General features: G+C 31.7%; 1 long non-coding RNA gene across 1 annotated transcript; it reads right to left on the bottom strand.

Annotated features, from left to right (window-relative positions):
• Positions 1-4,953: 4,953 nt before the first annotated feature.
• On the bottom strand, positions 4,954-8,937 carry LOC107058222 (uncharacterized). The gene is made up of 2 exons (XR_001471876.1): positions 8,781-8,937; positions 4,954-8,653 (listed from the first exon to the last, which is right to left on the bottom strand). It is a non-coding gene; the product is annotated as an uncharacterized lncRNA (long non-coding RNA).
• Positions 8,938-9,155: the final 218 nt, after the last annotated feature.

The raw sequence follows: 9,155 nt of genomic DNA, 5'->3' as shown, positions 1-9,155 counted from the left end.
ATTTACATTATATAAAATAGGATATTATAATGTACTTGAAATATATTAATCGTATTTTATTTTTATAAGTTATAAACATAAAAAAATTAGCAGTCCCAATTAAGTATAGATGGAGAATTTTTTTTCTACTTTATATTCAAAAAGAGGGAGAATTTATACTATTTGCTTACTTATTTATTTGTAAGTAATATATATTAATTTACAACAAATTCAATATTTATTAGTTAATAATTTATGCATTGTGATCTCTACATAATTAAATAATATATGCATAACTAAACCCTGCATAATTAAACCCTACATAACTAATACCTGCATAACTAAACCCTACATAACTAATACCTGCATAACTAAACCCTACATAACTAATACCTGCATAACTAAACCCTACATAACTAATACCTGCATAACTAAACCCTACATAACTAATACCTGCATAACTAAACCCTACATAACTAATACCTGCATAACTAAACCCTACATAACTAATACCTGCATAACTAAACCCTACATAACTAATACCTGCATAACTAAACCCTACATAACTAATACCTGCATAACTCTAACCAGTAACCAAATGGTTTGTTGTTTTTATTTCTTTTTATATATAGATCATTTTCATTTATTTTATTTTATTTAATTGGAAACTTTACTGTTTTCCTATCTACGCTTGTTATTTTAATTTCTTTTTATATATAGACTATTTTTATTTTAAAAAAAATATATTTACTGTTTTTATTTATTTATGCAAATATAAATATTTTTTTAATATTAGAGATTTGATTGTATATTTTTTTACGGTACATATGCTAATCAAATATTAGCATTATGCTGGAGTTGTTCTATCAGTTTAGGATTTTTTTTGTTTTCCAAATTAGATTTATTTTCAAGTTGTTTTTGTTTTGTCTATTTTGTTGCCGACTTGGTCACTCTTGGACCTTGTTTGGACACATTTTTATTTGATGAATAAATGGACATGGTCCAATGTTGATTAAAAAAATAAAATATTAGCATTGTATATTATTCAATATATTCCACATTTTATTAACATGTATTATTATTTGTAAATAATATATATTAATAATTTACTACAAGTTTAATATAATAGTTAATAATTCATGTATTGTAATCTCTACATAACTAATATCCACATAGCTAATACCCGCATAATTAAACCCTGCATAACTAATACCTGCATAACTAAACCCTGCATAACTAAACCTTGCATAATTAATACCTGCATAACTAAACCCTGCATAACAACTAATACCTGCATAACTCTAACCAGTAACTAAACGGCTCCTAAGATACGGATTGTATTTAAGAGTGGAAAATAGTGGATCAGATTGGATATGGGTGGATCGAAAATAATTAAATAAAAATAGATAAAATACTTGATTTGTTTATATTTAACATGAATAAAAAATGAATTATTCAATAGATAATACGAATGTGTGTTATTCCTGACAACGGTAATTCAGATTGTCTTAATCGTTCAACTTATAAGTATACTTACCTAATGTTATTTCCTAGATATTTATATTATTATCAAAGAATGTCATGTAGACCATTTGAATTTTAGATCATCACTGTCTACTTATTAAAGGGCATTCATGAGAAAACAAGAAGATACATAACATATCTCATGAACAATTCCAATTAAAGGAACACATAGTGCTCAGACAACCTACAATCTAATTGTATTTTAAGGACAAAAAATGAGTTTTTCTTAGCTTCTTTCTTCGTACTCAACATTCTAAAATTGTTTGGTCTTTAAATTAAATTACTGGCATGACATGTGCACTTAAATCTTAAATTACTATTGAGATGTCTTTTTCATAACTGCCCAAATTTAATAAATGCATTTAATAAATGATATTTTAGTAAAATATCCACTTTATTATTGTTAAAATTGCTTTTCAAGTAATTGATAACACTTGCTCCGTTCCTTTTTATGAGTCTCTTAGCAAATCAGAATTTTAATCTGCTAATATTATTTTTATCATTAACTAACTATATAAAGTATTAATTGTCAATTTTAGATTTCAAATCATAACTAATAAAATTGACCCCTCTTATAAATACTTTTTAAAGAGAAGTGTTAGGTATCCAAGTAAAAAAGACCATAACATAAACAAATTTGCATTGAAGTGTGCACGCGCCATGTAGCAGTATGCTTTAATATTAATTAATGTTTACAATAAATGACTTGCACAGAATATTTGTAATTTTACATTCCCTTTGAGAGAATAATGTAGCAACAAATTATGTGAGAGTGAAAGGAACCCACTTATTCACGATCATTGATATGATTTTAGAAAGTCTATTATTAAGAAATTATATATATTTTGCAATAGAATATAATTAGGTAGTATTGATTATATATGCATAGCTGAATTTCCTTCTAATTGACATGTTATATTATTGATTATGCATAGCTGAAGACTAGACTAGGATACTAGCTAGGTGACAGATCAACGTCTATCTCTATTTTCACTCCATTGATAAAATTATCATATGACCGATCATTATAGATTAAAGAAAAATATAATTCCAAATTTAGGATTCAAATAAGAAAACACTTAATTAGTCGTTTGAATAAGAATATAATTACCTCTATGGAGTATTATTTTTCTTTATAAATAGAGGTAAAATCATAGTTGTCCTTCACACCTAAGCATTTCCCTCTCTAAATCCTTCTTTCAATATCATCAGCCCTTTCAAGAAGAACAAGTTTCTTGCTGCAGTTAACATGTAATCCTAATTATCTCAAGCTAAGCTTCTTTTTTTTAATTATATCTGTTTCTTTTTGTTTCATTTATAATTATCAATTGTGTAAAACCTACAGTTGTTTTTGATTGTTGTAGGACGAAAATATTTCTTTTGGCTTTGCTAGTATTACTTTGTACAACTCATCATGTTGTTGGCGCCGAAGATGATTTGAATGTCAATATAACAATACTTGAAAGTGCAACTGCTCAAGGCGCAGGTTATCAATGTCTAAATATATATCCTTAATTCCTCAAAGAAAACAAATCAGATGAGTAATATTTACTAGTATTTGTTTTGTGTACAGTATGCCTGGATGGAAGTCCACCAGCATATCATCTTCACAGAGGACATGGTACCGGACTTGACAATTGGATTATCTACTTGGATGTTAGTTACTTATAATTGTTTAACTAATTCTTCTTTTTAATTCATTTTCATATTTAAGATGTCGGATTAACTTTGGAGAAATATATAATTCATATTTATAGGGCGGTGGTTGGTGCGAGAGTATCCCAGAATGTCTTTATCGTACAACTACGTACCTAGGTTCTACCAAGAAGATGGGTCAACAAGCTTTTTTCTCCGGAATACTTCATAATACTTCCAAACAAAATCCAGGTGATCGATGAACCTCATATATATTTTATTATTTTTACTTTTTTCTGTTGTGTGCATATGTAAATTTCTTCTAACTGCAAACAATATGTTGGAATTTGGTAGAGTTTCACAATTGGAACAGGGTGAGGGTGAAGTATTGTGATGGTTCCTCTTTCACCGGTGATGTTGAACAAGTTCACCCGGTAAGATATATATATATATATATTATTATTATTAATTTCGTAACGTTTTCTGATTAAATTTGCTAAATAATGTACATTAGGAGAACAAGTTATATTTTAGAGGGGCTAGAATATTTAAGGCTATTATGGAAGATTTAAGCAGCAAAGGAATGAAAAATGCAGAAAATGTAAGAATAATATCTCCTATTCAATTCACTCTCTACCTTTTTCGACTATCTATATCTTCTTCTTTGAAAAAAATAAAAAAAAGTTCCTACTTGACTAAATCTTGACTGTTAAAATGTTGTCAGGCCATTCTGTCAGGAACATCAGCAGGGGGATTGGCAACCATTTTGAACTGTGACAAGTTCAAATGCCTCCTTCCGGAGAATGCAAGAGTTAAGTGTGTCGCAGACGCTAGTTTCTTCATCAATGGGTCAGCACACACACTCTTCTTATAATATGTGATCTCAAGAAAATGATACTCTAATTCTTCTGTTAACGATTTGACATTTCACAATTTATTCAGCAAGTCAATCTATGGTACTTCATTTACTCAAGAGATGTATCAAAACATTGTTAACCTACATGTGAGTCACTTCTTCTTTTGTTTTAGTAATTTTGGTATATGCTTAAGAAGTTGAATCTTTTCCTCTTTCATTCTCAGGAATCAGCTAAAAATCTGCCGCCAGCTTGCACGTCTGCAATGGAACCAAGTTTGGTAATTGGAGTTTAAGCTTTCGAAATAAAAACAACTTCTCTAATTATATGCTATATTAATACAAATCTTTCCCTCTAATGATAATTACATTACTTTTACTTAATTTTATATGTTACAGTGCTTTTTCCCCGAGAATGTTATGCCATATGTTCAGACTCCACTCTTCATTATCAACTCAATTTATGACTCCTGGCAGGTCAACGAGACTACTAATTTCTCTCTTATTCATTTTTTTTCTTTCTTTCTTTAGCTTTTACAAATTTACAAGAAATTGATTATTCTGTACACTCTAATTTACTCCAGATCAATAATACTTTGGTCCCTCCGTACCTTGATAAACAACATGCTTGGAAGGCTTGCATCAAGAGCATAAGTAGTTGTACATCTAGCCAACTTATAATTATCCAAGGTTAACATTTTTCTGCTTATTAACTAATGTATTCGACGTTACACATGTATAATGGTTCTTCTTCTTCTCCTTATGTTTTTCTTTAATTTTTGTTTAATACAGCCTTTGGAGTGGAGTTCTCGAAGACATTTGAAGGACTACCCCCTTGTTCCACGAGGGGTTATTTCCTCACATCTTGCTATTCTCATGGGGGAATTCGCTTAACGCCATACTGGCTCAAGACTAGCTCTCTGACCTTATTTAATAAGGTAATGTTTGTTTGTTTGTATACACAATTTTATCATAGTTAGTTTTGATGAGTCATAACAAATTTTAATTTGTTGCAACATTTTGTGTGTATAGACAATTGCGGAAGCTGTTGCGGATTGGTACTTTGAGAGAGAAGGAATTCAATATACAGACCCTTACCCTTGTGTCAGAAATTGCACTCAATAAAATTCTATAACGAATACGCTTGCAGATGTTGTACCTGTTGCTTATTCAATGATATATAGCTAACTGTACGTTGGAGCAAAGAAAGTTTTTACGTTTTACATTTCATTTGTACTTTGAGTTACAAGGATTTTAATACATAGACTAGCCTTATGCTAGAGATTGCAAGTTAAGACAGTGAAATCCTATATTTTATGTTTTACACTTTGGTCTTAATAGATTTGTAATAGATAAGTTTCTAATATATTTCAATTTAGTCTTGTCTTGACAAGTGTGTACTATCTTTTATTATTTCCCTTATTATTGTGAATTAAAAATCTTTAATTATCCTCCTCTCTAAGAGCTCTCTACTTTCCCCTTTCTCATTTTTTCCTTCTATCAGTCTCTATCCCACATAGACCCGCTCTACACAAATCTGTGTGCATAACATTTTTTAAAGGTCTTTTTCTTTTTAACTTAATTGAATACTAAAAATGAAATTAATAAAATTTAGATTGTCTGATTAAAAAAAAATAAGACGTGAAACTTGAAGTGGAAAAATTATTGACTATGAAAACTAAAGGGACTCTAACTGGATATTTCCCAAATAAAAATCTCCGCTCTCATTCAAGGCCCCATGACTAAAGATGATAGTCACTTTTACTATAATGACTCTTGGCATTTAGACAACTGCTCCTTCGACTTTCCGGTGGAAATTCACTATCTAATTCGCACTTCTGTTGCACCTCATAATCTTAGGTGCTATATTGCTAGTCATTTATGGAGCGACCTTCATATCCAGTTCCCTGAAGATGCCCCAAACTGGCTCAATTAGATTAGAAACTACAATTACACCTTTCCCTTTGTTTTGTGGCATATCTGGCTCAATCGAAATCACAACGTCCATAACAACTATGCCAGGAAATTGGGAAAGCCCACAACTTTAGAGAAGGAAACAAAGTGGCTCACCTGTTAGCATCTGAAGGACCTACGAGAGCCACTACAACTGTAGGAAACTTTTTGGAGGCTGCTCCCCCTTGGACTGGAGAAATTATGGAGCAAGACAAATTAGGAATATCTACTACTAGAAGGGTTAATCTTTTTTCCTGTAATTATCTAGCCAAACTTGGCAATCTTAGTATCCTTAACTCAAATGTTCTAACGAACAATCCCATGGTAATAGAAGCTACAACTACTGATGCTAGTAGAATGGGGATCTCAGTAAATGGGACTGATTCTACAGAAAGACCAAACAGAAAAAAGTAGGTGGTGGTAGGGGAATGATAGTAGTTTTTATTAAATTCACATTGTGTTCCTATTTTTATTCTCTTATGTTGTCTTTGTCCATTATTAAAAACCTTGTAGATATCCAAATTGTCGAACGATTATGTGTTAGAGATCTTAAACTTAAGCAGTTACAGAATTTGTAGAAGTGAAATAAGGCACGTCCGCAACCCACCCCGCCTCACATCAATTTTGGAATACACTATTTCAATCCGTCCCATACCTGCATAGCAAAAATCCATGCTGCCCTGCATAGCCTAAAATCGGCCCTTTCATTCCTATTCTTATGATTAGTTTAGTAAATTTGATACTTTTGAAACAAGTTATAATGATAACAATAAATCAACGAGAAATTTACAAGATTCAAATACTAATGCATCTTCATGAAAAATCCTTTCATTCTAAATAAGAATGAGAATTTTTCAACTAGACGTGTACAGAGAGCAATTTTTAATTTGCTAAAACACGTGTACAGAACTACCAATAGGTAGTTTAACCAAAAAAAAAAAGTGAAATGGTTAGTCTAACAACTAGTCTGAGTAGGTGAGAAATACGAATTTCTCTTTAACACTTTCTTTTTTCTTTTCATCAGAGTTATTTCATAAAGACTTGTCAAGATAAGAAACAAGAGGAGGGGGAGGGAGAACAAGCACACTTGGTGGAGAGTCTAATATTGCGTTCAAGAAGGATGAATCTCTCCCAAAAAGTACTTTATGGACGGTTTCTTTGTGTAGTTGGGTTATCCTGAACTTGAATCAGAGACCATCGGTGCGATGATTTACGGAAAGAAAACTCAATTCAACAACAAACAACATACCCAGTGTAATCCCACAACTGGGGTCTGGACAAGGTAATGTTTATGCAATCCTTACCCCTTCATTGAAAGGCAGAGATGTTGTTTTCCGTAGAGAATCACATCACGAACCACATATTTGTCCAAAAGAGTTCATGCACATATTGTAGATAGGTTTCATTAGAAGTTTGTTAATACACAACACAAAAGAAATTTCCAATCATATTAATATTTCTTGGGATAATGAGAATTGTAATAAATTCTTAGAGGAAATGTTAATACATCAGTTTTCTCCACATGTAGAGTACATGGACTTTGGAGTTCATCTTGAAGCTAAACTGTTTGATCATTTTGAACAAACTATTTCATTGTCAACACTAATCATTTGGTACTAAGGCGTAGTATTGTGGTAAATAAACTATGTTATTCTTAGGGGACGGGTAAGTAATGACATTGCCAAATCTTGTGGTGCTTTTACTTTTGGTACAAGATGTTGCCTTATCTTAGCTATGTAAAAACAAAATACATACTTAAAGGCTCAATAATTTATCTAAATTTATGATAAGAAAACTTAACATGAGATAATTAACAGAAACTGGAAAGTCTTACACCATATTATAAACTTTTTCGTATCTATCCATTTATTAAGTTGGTAACACCATTGCCGGACGTCGACCACTGCACCTTTAATTGATAAAATTTTGCCTCACATAAGTGCACACTAAGAAGTATCAAGCTTCTAACTGTTATGTTGCAGTTGCACATCCATCTTCTAGCAAAGCAGAATATTATAAGAGAGGAATGTATTGAAGCTCGACAAGTAATTCAATATGCATTCGGCTATTAAGGAATTCGGCCAGGATAGAGCTCGGCAGCGGGTAAAATAAGTTTATGCAAACCTTACTCCTACCTCAAAGGTAGAGAGGCTATTTCCCCATAAAACATAAACGATATTAGTATCCATATCAGCATAATAGAGATCAGTTCTCCCATATTGCACCCATTAAACCAAAAACTAGGCACACATAAGGTCTAGAAACATACCTGAATCCTTTCTACCCCAGCAAGAATTATCACGTTTAAATTTAAATTACTTCAGCAGAGCACTAATGATCAGTAAAATAGAAGCAGTTTCACAATAAGGAGTCTTGGCCAGTAGCATTTCTTAAGCAATGAGTATGAAAAATTATCGAACTTCAAAGTCTATCCCTTGTATAATAAGAGGTGTCGTATTTATAGTGAAAAATAAGACCACACCATATTTTATTTAAGGCGAGTTAACAATCAAGACAAATTCAGAAAATCAAAAGGATGTGGAAGTGGGAGGGAAAATAGGATGTAGAGCCGACATACCAGTGCCGCATAATGTGGGTGATTTCTTTCATTTCCGAATTAGCTTTCGAGGATCCTTCAACAGATCCTTAAGCTCCTTCAATATGCGCTTCGACGCCATGAATTAGTTCGTACACCTTCAAATCAAAGCCCTAACCCAAATATAAATTCAATTTTTTCAATCAAAATTCACTAATCCCCAAATTCAAGTAAAGTAGAAAAGGATTACAAACACAAATTAAGGTCGCATAGATAAGAAATTTAAATCATAAGAAATACCTGTTGAAGGAAAATATGTATTGATTGAATTTAGTGAAATTGGAGATTTCCATAACTTGGATTAGGGCTTTGAGACAATACTATACTAGGGAAGAAGAGGAAAATGTTACTCGTAGTCATTTTTTAGAGTGGGGGTCTTTCTAGAATGTCCACCGGAGTCATAGCTTGAGGAAATGACACTTTAATAAGATGGGAAGAAAATTGTTTTGAGCTATTTATTTTAAAACTAATGTAAAATGAACTTATAAAATTATGAGAAATTAGTATTAAAATAATAAATAGTTTGTGATCATGTTGTCACGACTCAGACCGTCGTGATTGACACCCACACTAACACTCCGGTGGGAGAACCAGTACTACAATCCAAACCAAACA

This window comes from Solanum tuberosum, unplaced genomic scaffold (assembly GCF_000226075.1).
Source record: "Solanum tuberosum cultivar DM 1-3 516 R44 unplaced genomic scaffold, SolTub_3.0 scf00465, whole genome shotgun sequence".
In the NCBI taxonomy this organism is placed as follows: domain Eukaryota; kingdom Viridiplantae; phylum Streptophyta; class Magnoliopsida; order Solanales; family Solanaceae; genus Solanum; species Solanum tuberosum.
The sequence above is the reverse complement of the archived record's forward strand: the minus strand, read 5'-3'. Positions and strand labels throughout refer to the sequence as shown.